Genomic DNA, 23260 nt, shown 5'->3' with positions numbered 1-23260 from the left:
ATACTACAAAATGTGATATTTAATTTTTATTCTATAGTCCTTTATAGATTTTAAGAGTTTCATATATGAGAAAATGAAATATGAAAATGAAAAGATAAATACAACCTTATTCAGAACAGATACATCTCAGTGATCTTTAGGAATATATAGCTTTAATAGTGCAGGGCCATTCTTCAGTGATGTTAGACCTACTCATTCTCCTATCACCTTTCCTGTGGCTCTAAAAATAACTGTAGAGCATGCTCGGAGTGATATATTTTTAACATAGGGAGGCTCAATGTTCCCCTTATGGAAGGTAGCATCTTGAATTAAATAAAAATTACTGATGTAGTCTGGGAAACAACCCTTTAAATTGTTTCTCAGTGGGTCCTATTGTCTTTGAGGTGCATAACTCAGCACACTTGAAGTCCCTAAGCTGAAATACAAGTGAAGCTTCATCTACCCTGGAAAATACCCTTGACACTGTGGAAAATGGTTCACAATGAGTCAGTGGCTTCTACTCTCTGTTACTATCAATAGCAATATCATGAAATTAAACATTTATCTTTAAAGTACAAAGTAGAAAGCGTGACTGTAGGTCTTGATAAACTTAAAAGTGAACATACTTATACAAATTTTACCAAGATAAAATAGGACATGAAGTTCACATTCTTTCAATAGTATTATTATTATTATTATTATACTGACATTCACTTTCTTGCTTTAAATTGTCCCCAAACTAGGTTTGCCTCCTTTTTCAATCCATGGGCATAGGATAATTCACTATGCATCTTGCAGTATCTTTTGCTCAACCTGATTTTTATGTGATTTGTTACTTGTTTCTGAAAATAAGTGTGGGACTTCGGGCCAGGAAATAAAATTAGTAATCTCAGTTTTACTTATTCTAAATAATCTTGTTCCCTTTTCAGTATGGCTTGAGTTTTAGCCTCTAGATGACTGATGGTGTTTATTGGCTATTTATGTATACTTTTTTCATTAGTTTATCCCCTCTGGAAAGCAGTCTATTCAAGTCCTTTGTCTATTTTATTGTATTCAATTACCTATCTTTTAAAATAAATCATAGGAGGCCTTAATATGTTGAAGATATAATTTTTTTATGGTTAAATACATTAAAATATGTCCCTGAATCTCTAGCTTGCCAACAGAAAATTTAATGTAATTTAATTTATTAATATTTTCCTTTCTGGTTATTATATTTTTTGTTTTGTTTAAGATACCTTGTCTATATTAAGACATACTCTTCTATGTTTCATTGTAGACATTTAAAAATCTTAAACATCTAGATCAGCCTTTCATGAACAATTAATCTCCCCAACACAAGAATACCCAATGAATACAAAGAGCAATTTTTTTTCATTATTTTCTATTAAAAATTAAATATCAGGCTGTGGAAATAGCTCAGCAGGTAAGAACACTCACTGCACTTCCAGAAGAGCCAGTTCAAATTTCTACAGTCAGGTCAGGTTGGTCTCAGTGCCAGGTAACTCTAGTTCCAGGGGATCCAGTGTCCTCTTCTAACCCCCATGGGTGTCCACACACATGTTGCATACAGACATACACACATGCACGTTAATAAAAAAATAACACAAAGCAGACTATGTTTTTTGTGCATTTTTTTTGTTTGGTTGCTTTGCTTTGGTTTACTGTTTTGTTGTTATTGTTTGTCTTTTTTAAGAGGAAGAGTAGTTGAGACAAATAGAACATGAAGTTGAGTAGGTAGAAAGGATTAAATGTTTTAGAGGAGTTGGGGAAGTAGAAAGAAAATGAACAAAATATATCAAGTAAAAAGGTGATACAGGGAGGAGGTTTTGGGCCATGGGGTGTAGCAGGTAAACCAGGAATCTATCTCAGGTCTTGGTTTTCCTGTTTGCACAGGTAAAGATGTCTTTGAAGTGTTTTATAAGAAAGACTTAGCAAAAAGGCTGCTGGTGGAGAAGAGCGTGTTGGTGGATGCAGAGAAGCCCGTGCTGTCCAAACTCAAGCACCGTGAGCTTAGGTCGGACCGTTCCCTGGGCAGGCGCCATGCCAGCTCTATCTCACCCTTCCTTCACATTCGCAGAGTGTGGAGCTGCATTTACTAGCAAGCTGGAGGGCATGTCCAAGGACATGGAACTTTCCAAAGACATCATGGTTCACTTCAAGCAGCATATGCAGAATCAAAGTGCACCAGACCCCATTGACCCTCACGGTGAACATGCTCACAATGGGCTGAACATACTCACTGGCCCACATACACACCCACGGAAGTGCGCCTCCCTCCAGAGATGGTCAGACTTCAGGAAGTACTCAAGATGTTCTACCTAGGCAAGCAGAGTGGCAGAAGCTGTATTGGCAGACAGCTCTGGGACGTGCCGTGTTGAAGGCAGACTTTAAAGGAGGAGAAGAAGGAGTTCCAGGGATCCCTCTTCCAGACGCTGGTGCTGCTCATGTTCAACGAGGGGGATGGATTCAGCTTTGAAGAAATAAAAGTGACCACTAGCATAGAGGACAGTGTGTTGCGAAGAACACTACATTCTCTCGCCTGTGGTAAAGCACAAGTCCTAATTAAAAGTCCCAAAGGAAAGGAGGTGGAAGATGGAGCTAAGTTCATCTTCAATGCAGACTTCAAACACAAGTTGTTCCAAATAAAGATCAATCAAATCCAGATGAAGGAGACCGTTGAAGAACAGGTTAGCACCACAGAGAGAGTATTCCAGGATAGACAGTACCAGATCGACGGTGCTATAGTCAGAATATTGAAAATGAGGAAGACATTTGATCATTATCTCCTCGTTTCTGAATTATACAATCAGCTGAAATTTCCACTGAAGCCTGGAGATTTGGAAAAAAAAAAAAGGATTGAGTCACTTATAGATAGAGACTACGTGGAACGAGACAAAGACAGTCCAAATCAGTACCACTCCATGACGTGACGCACCACCTGACTGTCGTCTCCCAGTGAGACACACACGAAGCACCTCAGAGTGTGAAGCTGCTGTCTGTTTCCAGGTCCCTGCACCTGCCCCGACTGTGGACGCTTGGATTCAGAGCAGAGATATGGTACTTGGTTCATCCTTCCCAGGGCGCGAAGACTTTGAGAAGACACACATCTTTCATCCCTGCTTCTTCCCCTACTTCTTTATTGTTTCTGCTACTCTCTAACTTGGCATTGAGAAGTTCCTTCACAAGCTCTAGTTCCTCTGGCAGAAAGCCATGGGCTTGGTTTGTTGTGGGTGGGATTGTGGGACACAGTGGAAATACCCTAGCTGCTGTGTTCTTCCCCTGATGAAGACTCAGAAGGAGAGAGCCCTGGGCTGGTACCCTGGCCTGGGGCACTGGGCTGGGGCACTGGGGAGAAACTGTTCAGGCTGCCACTCTGTTTTCTGCACCCTGAGCATTGGCCTCTCTTCTGTGTATTTTCAGAAGGTTGGAAACTTTGGCTTCTGTAAATCGGGTTTCTACATGAGGTCCCTGATGTGCCGAGAGGACATCATGTCTGTCATGAGATACAGCTCACCCAGAGGGCTGCTTGTCGTTTTTTTAGGAGCTTGGGGGTTCATGTTTGTTTCTGTGCTGGTTGAGTGTGGAAGTCCTGGTTTTGGCTTTGGGGTGACTGCTGTTTGACTGTTGAAGTTGCAGTTTGTGTGATTACCTTAATAAAATCGGGCCTGGTTTTATAGTCTTGCACAGAGACCGTCTTGGCTCTCTGCCCTGGCACTATATGGAGCATAGTTACGTTTGTCAAAAGGCAAAGGACTTGTTGGTTCCTGGAGACATACTGTGTGTACAGGTGGGTTGAGCAGCGAGAACGAGGCTCCATAGTGGTGTTGGCATGTTGATGATGACAGACACTTTTGCAACACTTTTTTGTTTTGTTTTTCGAGACCGGGTTTCTCTGTATAGCCTTGGCTGTCCTGGAACTCACTCTGTAGACAAGGCTGGCCTCGAACTCAGAAATTTGCCTGCCTCTGCCTCTCAAGTGCTGGGATTAAAGGCATGAGCCATCACCCCAGGCATACTTTTGCAATATTCAAAAGTACTTTATATTTTACAAAGTAGCATGTTTCATTTTTAGTAAAAGCTACCAAAGGAATTTTTATCATATATAAGTGTTTAAAGCAAAATTTTTTGGAATATACCAAGTTTATATAACTCAATTTTATGTTAAATTATTAAAGAAATCTCCCTTTTTGAAACATGCATGTTTAAGATATGACATCTTTTTGGCCCCCCATATTAAAACCCTTTTTTCTTTAAGTATTATTTTTATATTTGTACATTTTCATTTACAAGTTCTATGATGTGGTCTCTGAAGGACCAACTAGATTTCTATTTCTACTACTTATTTTTAAGTTCATTGTTTCTACAAATTGTTAATATTGTAATTTAATGTAGACTTACCTTGAATAAAACTAGTTTAATTGGCCTTTAAAAAAAAGGTGATACAGGAAGACCGTGTGGTCATACATTGAGAACTTCTCTCAATAAAATAAATAACATACTTTCAAAAGTAAAAGGTTTATTGGGCCAGTGACAATGCTCTCCCTTTTAAACTTGACAAACTTTTGTTAAATCCCCATATTACATAGGATTATAGGAGAGAAATGTCTTCTACAAATTGTTCTTTGACTTCCATATTTGTATGTCCACTCACATTTGTGTGCACATGTGCACAGTCAATAAATAAGAAAGTTTTCAAAGGTTAGTGTCATTGAATGTATATCACTTCATTATTTTGTTTCTAATTTTTATCTATATGTTCTTGATTTTTATCTCTGTTATCTAAACCAGTGAAATTTTCAATAATGAGCCAATCTGTACCATCATATCTTATGAACTTTGAGTTTAACATGATGCATATTATATATTATGAAATTTACATATATTTTCTTTCTTTCAGTTTTACAAATGCCTTTGAATCTCAGTCTGTAATATTAAATGCCAAGGAATGCTACCAGAACACCCGTTAGAAGGATTATATCATTTTCCATCTGTTAATAAGACAAACCACAGAAATTAAAATTTCAAGGGCTAACGTCTTTAAGATTCCCTTTTAAATTAAGTACTCATACACCCTACTTGTTTATGATATGCTAATCCCTTATTAATTTTATTTAATAATGCTTAAATTAGAACATCAATACCTAATTTCATGAGCACAACCTTTCACTTGGAGACAATTTATGTCATCTTCTAAAGACAAGATGAAACAGGTCATTTTCTGTTCTTGTCCAGGTTCCCTTCTCATTTATGTTCCATTTTTTTTTTTTTTACTAAACTGTTGATATTTGAGTTGTTAGAAGTGCACCTAAGCTTAGATAACATGATGTTATTCATGGGAAATGCATTGCAGAAGCTCTAATTTCTGGCACCAGTGACTGTTCTTTCTGTTTTTCTCTTTATAGGTTGTACAAAACAGGTACTAATTTTCATTCCTGAGAATAAGTCTTTGACTTCTTACTATAGATTTTTCCCATAACTGATGTATTTCTGCTATCGGCCTGACTCTGATTTTATTTTCCTTTGGATTAAAGCAGACTTTAAACTTAGTTCTTGAGGTGTAGATTTATACTATTTTCAATTGTCACTATTTTCTGACACCATCACAGAAAATTGCATGCTCATGACATAAGCTCTGCTTTACTGCCTCAAATATATAATATTTTTATTATGTTTCAGATAAATTTTTTATTGCTAGGCATGTCAAAAATGTCTTGAAAGACATTAAATGGCTTAACCCTTACATCTTAGTGGTTCTGTCCTTAAGTCTACTTCTTTCATGATAAAGCAGTCTTAATCATTTGCCAACATATTACTCTGTCATCAGTCCATTTCTTCAACCATAACAAACTGAGTCCTGACTCCAATAACTCCTCCCAGATGGCTACCCTGGAATTTATGTTACAGCCTTTTCCCTTCTTTTTGATCTGCAAACCTATCCCTATTTGAACAAACAGCTTCCAAAAGATCCTTGCCATGTGTAGGTTTTACACAAGCTGTTCTTGTCTAATGAAGACAATAGTGACATTGCAATAGTGAAAGAGCCATATGACAAGTTCTGCTTCTGTGAGCAAAGTGTCACAACAAGTACTTAAGAGAAAAATCAAACAGTTGGCTTGAGTTTCTTCTTGGTCATGGGACTTCAAAAGCATATTGTTCAGATAAAACTTTTCCATCTAAAATGCAATAATAACAGAAAAATAGAACCTTTGAACGCATAGTGTTTGGGAAATCAGTATTTTTGTTTTCAATATAGCAAAACTCCTGGGTATAATTCAGCCTTTTTTTTTTCTTTCTACATCACCCCCCTCTTATTTATATTTTAGTACATGACTTAGTTAATTTGAAAAGTGATTAGAGAAAGCATACACTTCATAGCACTCCCCCTCTAATTTCAGACTAGAAAAACATAAGTTTAGCTTGATGTATTACAAGATAATTGATCTGATTAGATTTTAAGAGCATGATTAGTTTACCCTTCAGGCAGAAACATATTTACCCCAGAAATGGAACAACCTATTGTGTTTGGATGCTAATCATGCTTTTAAATTGTTATGGGATGGAATCCCATTCTGCAGAGTGCATGCAGCAGGACCCGCAATCAGGAGATTGTGCTGGCCGTTCCTAGTACAAAACTTAAGGGATTGCAGGAAACACAGTACCTATCTTAGTCACTGATTTATTGCTGTGAAGAGACACCATAACTAAGGCAAGTCTTATTTAAAAAAATATTAACTGGGGGCTTGCTAGCAGTTTCAAAGTCTAACTTAGTCTGTTGTCATCATCACAGAGAGAGTGACAGAGGCAGGTGTGGCACTGGAATAATAGATGGGAGCTACATCTTAATTCTCAAAGCAGAGAGAGTGACATTTGGCCTGACATGGGCTGTGGAAACTTCAAACCCCATCTGTTGTGACACATTTCTTACCAGAAAACCATAGCTCCTAATCTCTTCACTCCTTTCAAATTGTTCCACTCTCTGGTGTCTAAAAATTCAAATAGTTGAGTCTATGGGGGTCTATTTGTTCTTGCTTCTGTTTTCCTTTCCATTAATTTTTTTCTTTATTCACTTTACATCCTCATTGCTGCCCCCTCCTCCCAATCTGCTCTGTACACATCCCTATCCCTATCTCCATCCCTCTACTTCCTCCCATCACCCTCCCCATCCCTATTTCCATCCCCATCCCCATCACTATTCCTATCTCCAACCCCATCCCCATCTCCCTCCCTATCTCCCTCCCCCTCCTCTCTCCCTCCCCCATCCCCATCCCCATCACCATCACCATCCCTATCCTCTTATTCTGTGAAAGTACAGAGTCTCCCCCACACTATCTCCCAACTGTGGCACATCAATTCTTTGCAGGGCTAGCGGAATCCTCTCCTGGTAATGCCAGTCGAGGCATCCAGGCCAGTTAGGGGTAGAGATTGGAAAGATAGGCAACGTTTTTAGAGACAGTTCCACTCCAGTTGTCAGGGAACTCATATGAAGACCCAGCGAGCATTTGCAACACATGGGAGGAGGGTAGCTAAGTCCAACTGGTGTATGCCCTTTGGTTGGTGGTTCAGTCTCTGAGTGCCTATGGAAGCCATTCTTAATCAAACCACCACAGTAGCTAAGATAAAGAATATCTTATTCTGTTCAGGAGCACAAAAATAAAATTAACACAAAATATCCACAATAAATAATAGTAAATAGTTTTCAATCCTACAAAATCACCCTTACCTATTTGGTTTATTTGATAACATTGATTTATTTAGTTTTTATTTGGCTTGACTGCCTTAGTTTTTTTAAACCATTTGTTAATAGGTGTCCACATGTTGTGGGCAGGGGAGGTTGTGAGAGTGAGTTTTTTATTGCACATGAGCACTTGGGTTGGGAATGCCATAGGGCGTGTGTTTCCACCTTCACTGTTACTCGAGATAAGGACTCTGCTGCTGACTAAGCAGGCTTCCTTGCAGTAAAGTTTCTGGAAATTCTCCATCTCACCCATCCTCCTCCTGCACCAGGGCTTGGTGGGATTCTTGGAGTTTGTGCTACTGAATTATAGTCATATGTAGATTTTGAGCATGTCTGTGTATGTGTGTGTGTGTGTGTGCATGTGCACACGCATGTACACATATTTCACTCTGGAGTGTCTTTCAAATGCCTACAGATCCTGATGGTTCAGAGAATGGGCATCTTCTCTAAATCTTGGGATGAGGAACAGAGACTTTTTAGTCGAAAAATAGATTCTTCTCTCATAGGGTAAATCCAGACCACAATTTCCCCTTCCTTTACCACTCTCAGAATTTCCCTACTTCCTTGTTTACCAGATCCACTCCCTTTCTGTTTTCCTTCAGAAGAGAGAAGGACTCCAAGGGACAAGCAAAACATAACAAAACAAAATACAGCTAAACAAGTCAAAGGTCCTCACATCAAAGATAGACAAGGAAATCCAAAAGGAAGAAAAGAGTACTAAGAGTGTGCACAAATGTCAGGGGCACACCAGCTTGCACAGTTAAGAGTCCCACAAAAATATGAAGATAACAGCTATCTACAGAGGACCTGGTACAGACCCAGGCAGGCCTAGGGCTTGCTGCTTCAGTCTTTCTGAGCCTATGTGAGCCACGCTTAGTTGACTCAGTGGGTCCTGTTCTCCTGGTGACCTCCATCACCTCTGACTTGAACTATCTTTCCACCTCCTTTTCCTTGGGATTCCCCCAACTTAGAAGGGAGACTCGATAAAGACCTACAATTTAGACTCTGTCTCCCAATAAGGTATGGCTGTGGGACTCTGCACCTGTTCCCATCTGTTTTCTGAGGAAGCCTCTCTGATGATTTCTGTACATCACTGATCTGTGTGCATAGCAGAATATTATTAGGGATCATTTCATTGTTTTTGTTTGCTACTTTGGTTTCAGACCATTACTGTATGGTTCTATATTAAGTCTCTGGGATATCTAGTCTTTGAGTCCTAGCCATCTAAGTAGTGTTAGGAATGGGCTACCTCTCATGGCGTCAGTTACATCAGACTTTGGTTAGCCACACCCACATGTTTTGCAGGCAGGACTGGTAAAACAAGTGTTGTGGACCAAAGAGACTAGATCTTAGGGGTGAAATCTCCCTGCAGTCACCAATTGGAGCACTTCACATTCAATCAGCTGTTGGATGTTGGAGGGATAGTGTTTTTTTTTTTTAAACCTTTACCTCTTCTTAAGATGTTTAAGCTCATTAGTGTTTTCAGGAATCATGTCCTTGGAATTGCATGTTATAAAATTATCTGTGGTACTTACCAAAGCGTGAAATTATAGGACTGAACACATACTTACTAGATTTTGTAGTTTTCCAAAGACAAAGCCCGAGAAGGTGTCTTTTCAATCATTATCCCAAACTAGCTCTATTGTGTCCTAGGCACAGAGTATCATTGTCATTTTCTATTTTGTGTAGATATCACGTTCATGGTTTTAGTTTAATACTTTTGGGGACTTTCCTGCCTTGCAAGGAGATCTATTACGTAATTTGTGTCCTAATCTGGAGGCACGTATGACTGCTTTTCTCAACTTTATAAAGAGCAAAAGAACAGACAAGCATGACTGATAAGAAGAGTCGTGGCTGAGCAAAAAGCTATAATTTGAATTTTTCTTTGAAGCTTTCTCAAGAGAGTTTATGGCTCATGTTATACTGTTATCGCTGTAAGTGCATCCTGTCAGCGCGAGAGCAGCTGTCATACAGCGCCAGACTAATAATCCATCTGGTTCTACATGAGAACACTCTTGCCCTCAAAATAGAATGGGAGACACAAAAAGGACGCCAGCTTACTGTGTATAGTATTAGCATTAATCACCTAATCCTTTTCTCCTGAATCTAACAGTATTTAAATGTGGCTGATCTTTACCAACAGAAGACCACAAGCTCATCCCTCATGTGTGTGGATCTTATCTTCCATTCTCTTCCACTCCTTATTAATCTCCTTAAGGATTCTGATAAACTTTGACTTTGTCCTCCATCTCCTTTCCACATTAAAGGTTCATGTTTTACTGGTGGACCTCATATATAATTCAGAAAAATTTACATATTTTAATATTGAAGCCTCATATTACCATCAATCATAGGCATGATCAAACATTAGTAAATACTCTTATCTCAAGGTCATTTATCTACAAAGTAGGATTTTTCCCAGGAAAATTCCAGTTTAGAGTATTCAAGATGCATAGAATCCCATTTGTCAATCAGTCTTTGAAGTTAAGGCTACAAAAATCACCATTAAAAAGTTATAAAAATGTGTGCACATTTTATTTGTAGCCACATAATCTTTCTACCATTAACACTAATATCAAATTACTTCCTTAGATAAGTTAAACACAATAGGAGAAGAGGAATACTGTCTTTATCTTGTTCCTCTTGCTGTGAAAAAAAAAAGTACTCTGAGGAAAGGAACAAGAGAAAGAAGAGAAAGGGTTGTTTCAGCTCATAGTTTATAGATATTTTCTATCATTTCAGGACAATGACAGCAGCAGGCGCTTAGGCTGGTTGGTCACATCACACCACTGGCAAGAAGAGAGAGCTGTGAATGACAGCCTCTAGCCGTCAATCTCCCATAGGCAGATTCCCACACCCAGAATTCCACATCCCTAATGATTGGAGGTCTGTCAAGTTGACAACACAATCATAGATCTACCCCTTGTCAACTTGACTTTGAAATATAATTTTTAAACCATAGATTTCCACCTCCTTTTCCTATAGCCTAATGGCCATCTTTATAAAATAGATTAGGTCCAACATTGAAAGACTATAGTTGTCAACAGTTTCAATATGTCCAAATTCTCTCAACTGAAGCTCATACACAATACAAACCAAATTTCATGCATTCAAATTATAGGACAGCATAAACATCTTTATTTTAAAATAGAAGAATTGGGGAAAAAGAATGAATCATCTAACATAATGTAAAGCCAAAATCAAGCATGGTAAACAAATGCTGTAGTTTCATGCCCAACATATAAGTTCCAAATAGTATAGATAGCCCCACCCCCCCCACCCCCTATCCCTACCACCAGCAACACACACAGATTCTCTATTAGGCCAGTTTCACTGTGCTTCTTTGTGGATATCCCACGGTTCTAGTATTTCTGATGCCCTGCAGTTTCAATTGAAAGTCAGGCTTCACCATCAGAGCTTCATGCAATGGTCACTTAGGCGCTCTTTGTAGGGATTGTAACAGGGCCACATGGTGCCTTGCCTCAGCTTCTCTCAATAAACCTCTCAGTCCTGCATTTTCCATGCCTTTGGAACCATTATCACATGAAAGGTGCCAAGTTCAACTTCAAGTTGATTACAGTTGTATTGAGTTCTCTGTACTGATCTGTAGGGAAATCTTTCCTGTTGTCCCAGCACTTGCTGCCACGTTTCTCTTTAATGAAATCAGTTTCTCCAACCAAAGGTTATAGCTGTTTGGTTGTCCTATACTCTTCTTGCCTGATACTTTATACCTTTACTCTATATCCCTTTCTTCCACCAAACACTGTTATACTTAAACCATCATCACTGGGGGGTTTTCAGAGCATGTACAGATTGAAATCAAATTCTTACCCAAATATCAAATGAATAACTCATATTCCAGTTCATTATAGAGTAGTTTTTATTTCCCTCTGAAACCTCATAAGCCAGATCCCAACTGTCCACATTTACAGTCTCCCACAAGAATGGCTGTCAAATGTTGAAAGTTGTTGACCTTAATCCCTCATTTTGTCTGTGTCTAAACTCTGACATGTACTTTCCCACTATAATGAAAGCCTTTGAATCATATTTAGAGTTAAAAAGTCTACTTAGCTCATTAAAAAAAAAAAACCTATAATAAATGCCTCTGAGTCCCCATGCCTAATTTCAACAATTAGGCATCTGATTACAATGAGAAGTTCCTGTATTGGTGTTTCTGAATCTGGGTTTTCACATTGCCTCACATGGAACACTGCCAGTAGCTCTCTGTCACTTACCTCTCTGATTCACAGGAGGCAAGATTTTGAGCTTGATTATACTGTTGTCAGAAGCTGTGAAAATATGATTTTATAGGTAGCATGCAATGGTTTTTTTAGAGACATGTAATGTTTACCTGTATTTTTGGGAATGATGTTAGTCATGGGTTATATCTGGATATAAATAATGACTGTAAGATGTTGATTATTCAAACATTTTAAATTTATTAATTAAAATATCAATGTAAAATTAAACTTTTATCTACTCATCTGTTTGTTTTATAGCTCAGATAGAAAATCTGGCAGTGTTTCTGAATGGTGGGTTCTTTTTCTACGATTTCTAAGTTTTCTGTTTCAGTCAGTCCTGTGTTTAGATTTCATGTTTAAATGTCTTTATGAATCAAGCATTTAAATATTTGAATAGATTTTGTTTCATAGGTTTCATACTCCCCCATACTGAACTTTTTTCATCTTTGGCCAGTAGCAGTCTAATTAAATTATTTGATTGCTTACTGATAACTCCACTGTTATTTATTCGTGTCCTTTTTTTCTTTTTTTTAAATTTTTAATATTTTTATTACATATTTTCCTCAATGACATTTCCAATGCTATCCCAAAAGTCCCCCATAGCGCCCCCCTACTTCCCTACCCACCCATTCCCATTCTTTTGGCCCTGGCATTCCCCTATATTGGGGCATATAAAGTTTGCAAGTCCAATGGGCCTCTCTTTCCATTGATGGCCGACTAGGCCATCTTTCGATACATATGCAACTAGAGACAAGAGCTCTAGGGTACTGGTTAGTTCATCATGTTGTTCCAACTATAGGGTTGCAGATCCCTTTAGCTCCTTGGGTACTTTCTCTAGCTTCTCCATTGGGAGCCCTGTGATACATCCGATAGCTGACTGTGAGCATCCACTCCTGTGTTTGCTAGGCCCCTGCATAGTCTCACAAGAGACAGCTATATTTGGGTCCTTTCAGCAAAATCTTGCTAGTGTATGCAATGGTGTCCGTGTTTAGAAGCTGATTATGGGATGGATCCCTGGATACGGCAGTCTCTAGATGGTCCATCCTTTCAGCACAGCTCCAAACTTTGTCTCTGTAACTCCTTCCATGGGTGTTTTGTTCCCAATTCTAAGAAGGGGCACAGTGTCCACATTTTGGTCTTCATTCTTCTTGAGTTTCATGCGTTTAGCAAATTGTATCTTATATCTTGGGTATCCTAAGTTTTGGGCTAATATCCACTTATCAGTGAATACATATTGTGTGAGTTCCTTTGTGATTGTGTTACCTCACTCAAGATGGATCTTTACCTATCCTTTTTTTCTTTAAGCTTTTTACCTAATAGTTGTATCAGGTAGTTACACAATACTTTATATAGAAAAGTTTGCATGCCATATGTAGCAGATGTGCAGCTTGTTCTTCATATGGGTCCTGAACAACTGGAGTGCTGCTATCCCAAAAGCTGTTGTCTATACACAGGATATGGTCTTCTAGCTGGATTGTCTTGTGTGACCTAAATAGGAGAGGAGGCACTTAGCCCCAAAGAGACTCAATGTGCCACGGTGGGGCGATACTTAGGAGGACTCCATATGCTCAAAGGAGAAGGAGATGAGGGATGAGAGGAGGATCAGAGGTGGGTGTGACTGGGAGGGGCAGTGAATGGGATGTAAAGTGAAGAATTAAAAATAAATAAACAATAATCAAATTATGGTTTACGGTTATAATATAATCAAAGGACATTCTCTAAAGTGCTATCTTTATTTTGGAGTATTCTTAAACTGTTAAATTCTAATAGTGTTACTTTTTCTTTCATATAAATCTGAAGAAATATATTTCTATTAATTTTTTAACAATTTCATGCACAGCTTAGCATTCAGGGCTGTATAAACATATCTGGAAATACTGCTTTACTTCCTATTTTTAATAAAGTGGCTGGTGTTTAAGAAAAGGACATATAAGTGACTGTCAAATGATGAACGTTGTTGACCTTAATCCTTCATCCTATCTGTATATAGAGTCTGCTACGTTATTTTTCAAAGCATGTTATTAGACAGGCTTCTCCTTATTGTCTTGGGCTTAATCCTAAGATTGGTTAGCAACAAAGCCAGAAATGTACTAATATAGTAAGGCTTTCTCTGTTTGTTCTTTGTTTCTTCATCTAACTCTCTGTCTCTGTCTCTGTCTCTCTGTCTCTGTCTCTCTGTCTCTGTCTCTCTGTCTCTGTCTCTCTGTCTCTCTCTGTCTCTCTGTCTCTGTCTCTGTCTCTGTCTCTCTCTGTCTCTCTCTGTCTCTCTCTGTCTCTCTCTCTCTCATATGTTCTTTGGGGAGTGGACAGGATCTCTAAGTGTAACCCTGCATGACCTGGAATCTACTCTGTAGACCAGGCTGGCCGAAAGCTCATGGAGATCTGCATGACACAGTCTCCACAGTGCTGGATTAAAAGTGTGCAACTCAATTGCTTCACATATAAAATGAATAAATCTCATCAATTGTTGGGTTTTGCAAGGAGGATGACTCAATCATCAACATACATTAGATTCATATTACCAAACCTCTCAAATCTTTTAGTGAAGAAAAGTGATACTAGGAGAAGGAATATTTCATCGGATAATCTATGATGAATGACTTTGTCAATGATCAGCAAGGACTTAGGTTACTATGAACTGAGGCATCCAAGGAAAGTTGCTGTTTGGAGTTCCTTTCCTCACTATTAGACTATTCTCCAGATATCTCATTTTTACTCACATTGATTTCTAATTCTATATGTTCTGATTTTGACAGTCTGATAATTTTACAGTCTCAATTGTAGGATCTCACAGGATCTGTGATGTAGTCCCTGGACCCATGTATGTAGTCAGATATGTATCAAGGAAGCTACCTTTCCTTTTAGAACAACTTCAATCTTGTTTATCTAGGGATGCTATTAGTAATATTTAGTTACTTTCTATGGTGACTGATTGAATAAACAGCTTAATAAAAAACAGGCAACATGACACCACAACTGATGGCAACATTTTAATTCATTTTTCAAATTTATTTACAAATTTAAGACTTAAAGGTTTTAATGATATCTTCAATTTATAGTACATTTATATTCTTCCATAAATAAAGTATGGTTTCAGAAAATGTATGGACTGTCTAAAAATATTTATTGGTGAAAACACATTTGTTTACTTGTACATTTTTTGCTTTATTTTTGTTGTTGTTGTTGTTTATTTTTTATTACATTTTCCTGGAAACCCACAATCAAATGACTGTATTGTTTTAAGTTAATTATTCCATTCCTTTATATCTCAAATGATATCCCACTTCCTGGTTACCTTCCTCAAGGCCCCATCCCACAACCTGCCTCTCCTGCCTCTCCTTTGCCTCTATGAGGTTGCTCCCCACCCACTTATACTCTCCTGCTCCACCCTTCCAACATCCCCATACACTGGGTCATCAAACTTCCACAGGACAAAGGGCCTCTCCGCCCATTGATTTCAGACAAGGACATACTCTGCTACCTACGTATCTGGAGTCATGGATCCCTTCTTGTACACTCCTTAGTAGGTGGTCTAGTCTCTGGGAACACTGAGTGGTCGGACCAGCTGATGTTGTCCTTTCTATGGGGTTGCAATCTCAATCAGTTCCGTTTTATCCTTCCTACCGCTCCCTGACTGCTAGAATTAAAGGTGTCTAACAAGGAACACTTTACATTTCATAATTTCAAAGGAGATGTCTTACACAGTTTTGTTCTTTTATTTATTACAGTTTGGACACATTTACTGAATACTAAGAACTTTTGTTTTTAAATCTATACATGAATCATAAAATGCTAATTGTTTTGAAATTATTTTTCCATCAGAAACCCACAGAAGACAGATGGAGGAAAAGCATGACTTGGTAAAATAGCGTTATGTCTAAAATAAAACCAAGATGTCCAAACCCAAATTCCCAGGTCTGTAATGCTTGGTCTTCAGGGGGCTGAAGTAGGAGGATTGTGAGTCCCTATGATTCAGCACCATCCTGGACAATGGAGTGAGACCCTGATTCCCAGTGGAAAGGAAATGGAGGTTGTGGTAAACTGCTTGCTTGGCACCTATAAGGCCCTTGCTTCTGACCCTGTCACAGTGAAAACAACGAACTGAACAGTCAGTTGAAGCTTGGATAATAAAAGTGAAGTAGACAAAGCCATGCAGTGCTTCAGGCCATGGATATTTTAGCGAACAAATAGTATTTCTGAAGCTTGCAGGTGAAATGCAGAGAGAAGTGTTTTTAACATCAGTGTACTCCTTAGGTCTGTTGCTGAGTCTAAATTTTCACTGAGGAATGTTCACAGATTTAAGACTTTCTGAGTTGGACTTTTGAATGCATAATGCCCATTCCATTTCTGGTTCATCCCCATTTTGCTGAGCTGTTTGAGTCATTGCTCCCAAGACACAGGAACAGCAAGCAAATCAGGAAAAGGCCCATGTCAAGCTGACTCCATTGTACTCCATGTCCACTTATAAGTCACTTGAGTAACTGACTTTTCTGACACTTAGCTATCCTTTAAAATTTCACTTGTGACTTAGCAACACATGAATATTTAAGCAATTTAAAAGAAAGCCAGGGCTTTCAGAGTGCCAGTCAATGAGTCAGACAGAATAGACTTGGATGGGAGTCACTCATCAAAATAGCTAGCAATGGTTTAAAACAAAATTAAAACTACTTTTGTACTAATTTACTCACTGTATCTTTACATTAACTGGAAACTATGGTTATACATATGATTACTTGTATGGACTTTGAATTCCTGATCTTGCCAATATTTGTAACATGAAAGGGTATTGTATTTTTTCACAGGCATTTTCATCATCTAATGAGAAGATCATATGGTTTTTTTCCTTTGAGTTTGTTTATACATTGGATTGCATTGATGGATTTCCCTATCTTTAACCATTCCAAGATAAAGCCTACTTGATCATGGTGAATGATTGTTTTGATTCCATTCTATATGTGAGAATTTTATTGAGTATTTTTGCTATCATATTCATAAGGGAAATTTGTCTGAAGTTCTCTTATTTTGTGGCTTAGGTATCAGTATAATTGTGGCTATAGAAAGACCTGGGTAGTCTTTTTGTGGAACATTTTGAGAAGTATTGCTATTAGGTCTTCTTTGAAGGTCTGATAGAATTCTGCGCTAAAATTATCTTGTCCTGGGCTTTTTGGGGTGGGGGGATGTTAATAATTTCTTCTATTTCTTTAAGGGTTGTTGGACTATTTAGATGTTTTATCTGTTCCTAATTGATTTAACTTGGATACCTGGTATATATGTAGAAAATCATCCATTTCATCTAGATTGTCAATTTTTGTTGAATATTGACATTGCTAGTAGGTTTATTTTTTAATTTCCCCAGTTTCTTTTGTTATATCTCCTCTTTTGATTCTGGTTTTGTTAATTTGGATATTGTCTCTATGCCCTCTAGTTAGTTTGCCTAAGAGTTTGTCTATGTTGTTGATTTTCTCAAAGAACCAGTTTCTAGTTTTGTTCTTTGCATAATTCTCTTTTTTTTTTCTACTTGGTTTATTTCAGCCGTGGGTTTGAATATTTCCTGCCTTCTACTCCTCCTTTTTTTTCCTTTTTTGTAAATTAGGTATTTTCTTCATTTACATTTCCAGTGCTATCACAAAAGTCCCCATACCCTCCCCCACACACTCCCCTACCCAACCACTCCTACTTCTTGGCACTGGCGTTCCCCTGTACTGAGGCATATAAAGTTTGCAAGACCAAGGGGCCTCTCTTTCCACTGATGGCCAACTAGCCCATCTTCTGATACATATGCAGCTGGAGACACGAGCTCCGGCGTAACTGGTTAGTTCCACCTATAGGGTTGCAGACCCCTTTAGCTCCTTGGGTAATTTCTCTAGCTCCTCCATTGGGGACCCTGTGATCCATCCAATAGCTGACTGTGAACATCCACTTCTGTGTTTGCTAGGCCCTGGCATAGTTTCACAAGAGACAGATATATCAGGGTCCTTTCAGCAAATTCTTGCTAGTGTATGCAATGGGTGTCAGCGTTTGGAGGCTGATTATGGGATGGATCCTTGGGTATGGCAGTCTCTAGATGGTCCATCCTTTCAGCACAGCTCCAAACTTTGTCTCTGTAACTCCTTCCATGGGTGTTTTGTTCCCAATTCTAAGAAGGGGCAAAGTGTCTTTGGTCTTCATTCTTCTTGAGTTTGATGTGTTTTGCAAATTGTATCCTGTATCTTGGGTATTCTACGTTTCTGGGCTAATATCCACTTAACAGTGAGTACATATCATGTGAGTTCTTTTGTGATTGGGTTACCTCACTCAGGATGATGCACTCCAGGTCCATCCATTTGCCTAGGAATTTCATAAATTCATTCTTTTTAATAGCTGATTAGTACTCCATTGTGTAAATGTACCACATTTTCTGTATCCATTCCTCTGTTGAGGGCATCTGGGTTCTTTCCAGCTTCTGGCTATTATAAATAAGGCTGCTATGAACATAGTGGAGCATGTGTCCTTCTTACCAGTTGGAACATCTTCTGGATATATGCCCAGGAGAGGTATTGCAGGATCCTCTGGTAGTACTATGTCCAATTTTCTGAGAAACCACCAGAATGATTTCCAGAGTAGTTCTACAAGCTTGCAATTGGGTATTTGCTCCTTCTAGATCTAGAGCTTTTAGATGTGCTGTTAAGCTGCTAATATACGATCTCTCCAATTTCTTTATGAAGCCACTCAGAGCTGTGAGTTTTCCTTTTAGCACTGCTTTCATTGTGTCTCATAGGTTTGGACATATTGTCCCTTCATTTTCATTAAATTCTAAAAAATCTTTAACTTCTTTCTTCATTTTTTCCCTCAGTTACCATCCAGTAGATAGTTGTTTAGCTTCCACGTGTATGTGGGCTTTTTGCTGTTTTTGTTGTTATTGAAGACCAGTCTTAGTCCATGATGGTCTAATAAAATATATGGGATTAATTCACTGTTCCTGTATCTTTTGAGGTTTATTTTGTGTCTGATTCTATATGGTCGGTTTTTGAGAAGGTACAATGAGGTGCTGAGAAGAAGGTATATTGTTTTGTTTTAGGGTGAAATGGTCTGTTGATATCTGTTAAACCCATTTGGTTCATAGCTTCTGTTAGTTTCACTCTGTCTCTGTTTAATTTCTGTTTCCATGATCTGTCCACTGGCAAGAGAGGGGTATTGAAATCTCCTACTATTATTGTGTGATGTTCAATGTGCGCTTTGAGCTTCAGAAACATTTCCTTTAAAATGTGTGTGACCTTACATACGGGGCATAGATGTTCAGAACTGGGATTTCATCTTGGTAGATTTTTCCTTTGATGGGTATGTGGTATCCTTCCTCATTTTTTTGATAAATTTTGGTTGAAAGCCTATTTTTATTGGATATGAGAATGTCTATTCCAGCTTGTTTCTTGGGACCATTTGCTTGTAAAATTTGGCTGGGTGGGGTATCTGTACCCTGGGGTCTGAGGATCTCAGTTCCAAAAAATATTTGGGTGGGGTTTGGGGTCTCCTCTGTGATCCTGGATGTGTCATAATACCTGTGGAGTCAAAGTGCAATTGAGGTGTGGGCTGAGTTTGGTAGGATCCAGAACAGAGGCTCTGCTCCCAGCACAGGTGCAAACAGGTCTCTGGTTGACTATATACTGTTTATTAAAACATTTAATAGTCATTATTTCTAGCATAGTTAAACATTAATTTGAGAAAATGCTAGATTAATTATTTTCTTTGTTGCTTTTTTGTTTATTAGAAGTAGCTTTATAACATTTTTAAAATTTCTTTTGTATCCATTTTATTTATTTATTTTATGCAGAGCATACACTTTGAAGTCAGAGGACCAGATGTAGAAATTGATGGTGTGTGTTCTGGGATTGAATTCAGGTCATCATGGTTAGCATTGGGCTCCTTTACATGCAGGGCTGTTTCAAGTGTTTAGTATTTTGAGTTATCTAATAGCTATGTGGGAATACATGTTTTAAAATAAATGAAGAAAATAAAGTATTTTCCTTGAAGTCTGTTTTATATTTTTAGCATTTTCCTTCCAAAAATTGTTTTGTCAGTCTATTATTTTATTTTCAAAAGGACATAATTGCAACTATTTTAATGCATAATTTTTTAGTGTTTTGTCTTCCTCCTTACATAAAAGAACACAAGTATACATAGCCCCCTATGTACCTCTGCTTTTCTTTTACTATGTGTTATAGTGAAGATGTGCAAACACATGCACTACATGTGTAATAACTGTATCTAACATATAGACAAGCTACATTTTTTTCAACAAATTCTTTGTTCACCCTTGAGTTATTTCCAGGCTTAACAATAGTACTTTAATAATTGATCTGTGCAAAGATCTTTCCTGTTTTTGCCATCACACGTTTTAATGTAATAAGAAAAGCTAGTTTTGTTGGCTCCGGGGTAAATATATAGATTATTTAGAGAAATACTGGTAAATTCTCTGCACAAAGGATGTACTACTTTTTCATTCTTATCTGATTTATCCACTTTTAAATCACAGCAGGAGAATTATGAACCGAGATACTTGGTTAAATAAAAGAAAATTTCTTGAAAATGAATACAGTCCTACTTAAGTGGCACGTGTAATACCATCGAGTTTGAAACAATGAAAACTGGAGATGTTACACATTCTGTAGTAAAGAGTGTTCTGTTTAATTCACGATGCTGTGTGTGAGACTTTATTTCTAATTGTCCATCTAAAAGTAATGTTGTCAGTGATGTTGCTGTATTTTGTAGCAAAGAGTAAATTATATTGACAAGCTGAGCTTTGAAACAACCCACTAGTGTCTGAGGAGCCATTTTGAGCAATGGGGAAAACTGACTGTGTGGTAATGAGAGATCCAAACACCAAGACATCCAGGGGCTTTGGGTTTATCACATACACCACTGTGGAAGAAGTAGATGCTGCTGTGAATGTAAGACCACACAAGGTGGATGGAAGAGCTGTGGAACCTAAGAGAGCTGTGTCAAAAGAAGATTCCCAAAGACCAGGTACCCACTTAACTATGAAAAAGATCTGTGTTAGTGGTAATAAGGTACTAAAAAAGACACTGAAGAACATCACCTATGAGACAATTTTTTTTTTTTTTTTTTTTTGGTTTTTCGAGACAGGGTTTCTCTGTGTAGCCCTGGCTGTCCTGGCACTCACTTTGTAGACCAGGCTGGCCTCGTGAACAGTATGGGAGAATTGAAGTGATAGAAATTATGACTGTCAGAGGAAGTGGAAAAAAGAGGGGCTTTACTTTTGTCACCTTTGATGACCACAACTCTGTGGATAAGATTGTTATTCAGAAATATCATACTGTGAATGGCAACGACTGTGAAGTTAAGAAAGTATTTGTCAAAGCAAGAGATGGCTAGTGCTTCATCCAGCCAGAGAGATCAAAGTGGTAATGGAAACGTTGATGGTGATCTTGAAGGTGGTTTGGTGGCAATGACAATGTTAGTTGAGGAGAGAAATACAGTGGTCGAGGTGGCTTTGGTGGCAGTCATGGTGGTGGAGGTGGATGTGGTGGCAGTGGAGATGGCAATAACAGATTTGTCAATGATAGTGGTTATGGAGGAGGTGGTCCTGGTTACTCTGGAGGATGCACAAGCTATGGAAGTGGTGGACAGGGTTATGGAAAACAAGGCAGTAGCTATGGCGGGAGTGGCAACTATGACAGCTCTAACAACAAAAGAGGCAGAAGCAACTTTGGAGGTGGTAGAAGCTAAAATGATTTTGGCAATTACAACAATCAGTCTTCAATTTTGGACTGATGAAGGGAAGAAACTTTGGAGTCAGGAGCTCTGGCTCTTATGGTGGAGGAGACCAGTACTTTGGTAAACCATGAAACCAAGGTGGCTAAGGAGGTTCCAGCAGCAGCAGTAGCTATGGCAATGGCAGGAGGTTCTAATTACATCCAGAAAGCAAAACATAGCAAGAGAGGAAAGCCAGAGAATTCACAGGAAAGCTACAGGTTACAACAGCTTTGTGAACTCAGCCAAGTACAGTGGTGGCAGGATCTAGCTGCTACCAAGAAGACATGTTTTAGACAATAGTCGTGTGTGGGCAAAAACTCCAGGACTGTAGTTGTGACTAATTGTATAGCACATTATTTTAGTTTCTGTTCTGTGGAAAGCATAAAGAATTCCAACAAAAGGTTTTACTGTAGACCTTTTTCACCCATGCTGTTGATTGCCAAATGTAATAGTCTGATCATGCCACTGAATAAATGTGTCTTTTTTTTTTTTTACAAAAACAAAACAAAACTTTTTGAATTATAGAAAATATTCTACTCCTAAAACTATTGATACATGCAAAATTTCTACGTGGAATATATTCATAACCATTTCTTCTGCTTTTGGAAAGGACAATGTATGTTCTCACAGAAAGCCACCTTCCTTCAGAAGCACAAACTAAGAGGAAGTAGATATGTCAGACCTGATTTAAATATTACACAATTCGTACACATAATGAACTATCACATTACAATGAAATATATACAATTACTGGTTTTTGTACTACCAAAAATAATTTTGTTAAAAATAAAGAAAAATTTAAAAAATAATATTAATTAATGAAAGTTGAAAAGTATTATGTCCTTAAATGTAAATAATAAAGTTCAGATTCTAACAAAGAAATCCATTTATGCAACTTGAGTCTAAAAAGGATTCCTCAGGAAACCAAATACTAAACATAGAACATTTGGTAAGTCGATTTTCATTAAAATTAAGATAATATTTTATTTAAAAGACAACATGATAAAAGTACAAATAATAGATCTTAAAAAACTGTTTTAACAGCATAATCTCCATAGGAGTTATAACTGGAATATACCAGAATATCAGAATATATGTATATATGTATATATATGTATATACATATGTGTGTATATATATGTATATGTATATACATATGTGTATATATATGTATATATGCCTTCTTATGCACACATATATGTTTACAACATGTTTATATGTGCTTCTATGTTGTATTTGTGCTACATCTTATTACAAATACTATATTTATATATACACTAAACCCATTTCAATATTCAGTGCTTAAGGTCCATTAAGATGATGGAGAAAAATAAATAAGAACTTCCCAAGAAAGCACATTTCTGGCTACAAAACCAAATGGAAATAAGCTTGAAATTACTCATCGTCAAGATAATGGCATTTATAAAGGCACGAGCTCAGCACCATCATAGTGGCTCTAATACCAAACGATGAACGGGGAGGAGTTAACTCAAATTCTCAGTTGTGCTGGTAATGAGTGCAAAGCAGCAGCACAGCCCTCGAGACAGCGGCA

At 37.9% G+C, this 23260-nt stretch overlaps 1 pseudogene; it reads left to right on the top strand.

Annotated features, from left to right (window-relative positions):
• The first annotated feature begins 1702 nt into the window (after window positions 1-1702).
• LOC110312323 (cullin-4A-like) lies at window positions 1703-2912 on the top strand (annotated as a pseudogene).
• The last annotated feature ends 20348 nt before the right edge of the window (window positions 2913-23260 follow it).

The sequence above is a fragment of the Mus caroli genome, unplaced genomic scaffold, assembly GCF_978045245.1.
Source record: "Mus caroli unplaced genomic scaffold, Mus_caroli_1 scaffold_18, whole genome shotgun sequence".
Lineage (NCBI taxonomy): Eukaryota > Metazoa > Chordata > Mammalia > Rodentia > Muridae > Mus > Mus caroli.
The sequence above is the reverse complement of the archived record's forward strand: the minus strand, read 5'-3'. Positions and strand labels throughout refer to the sequence as shown.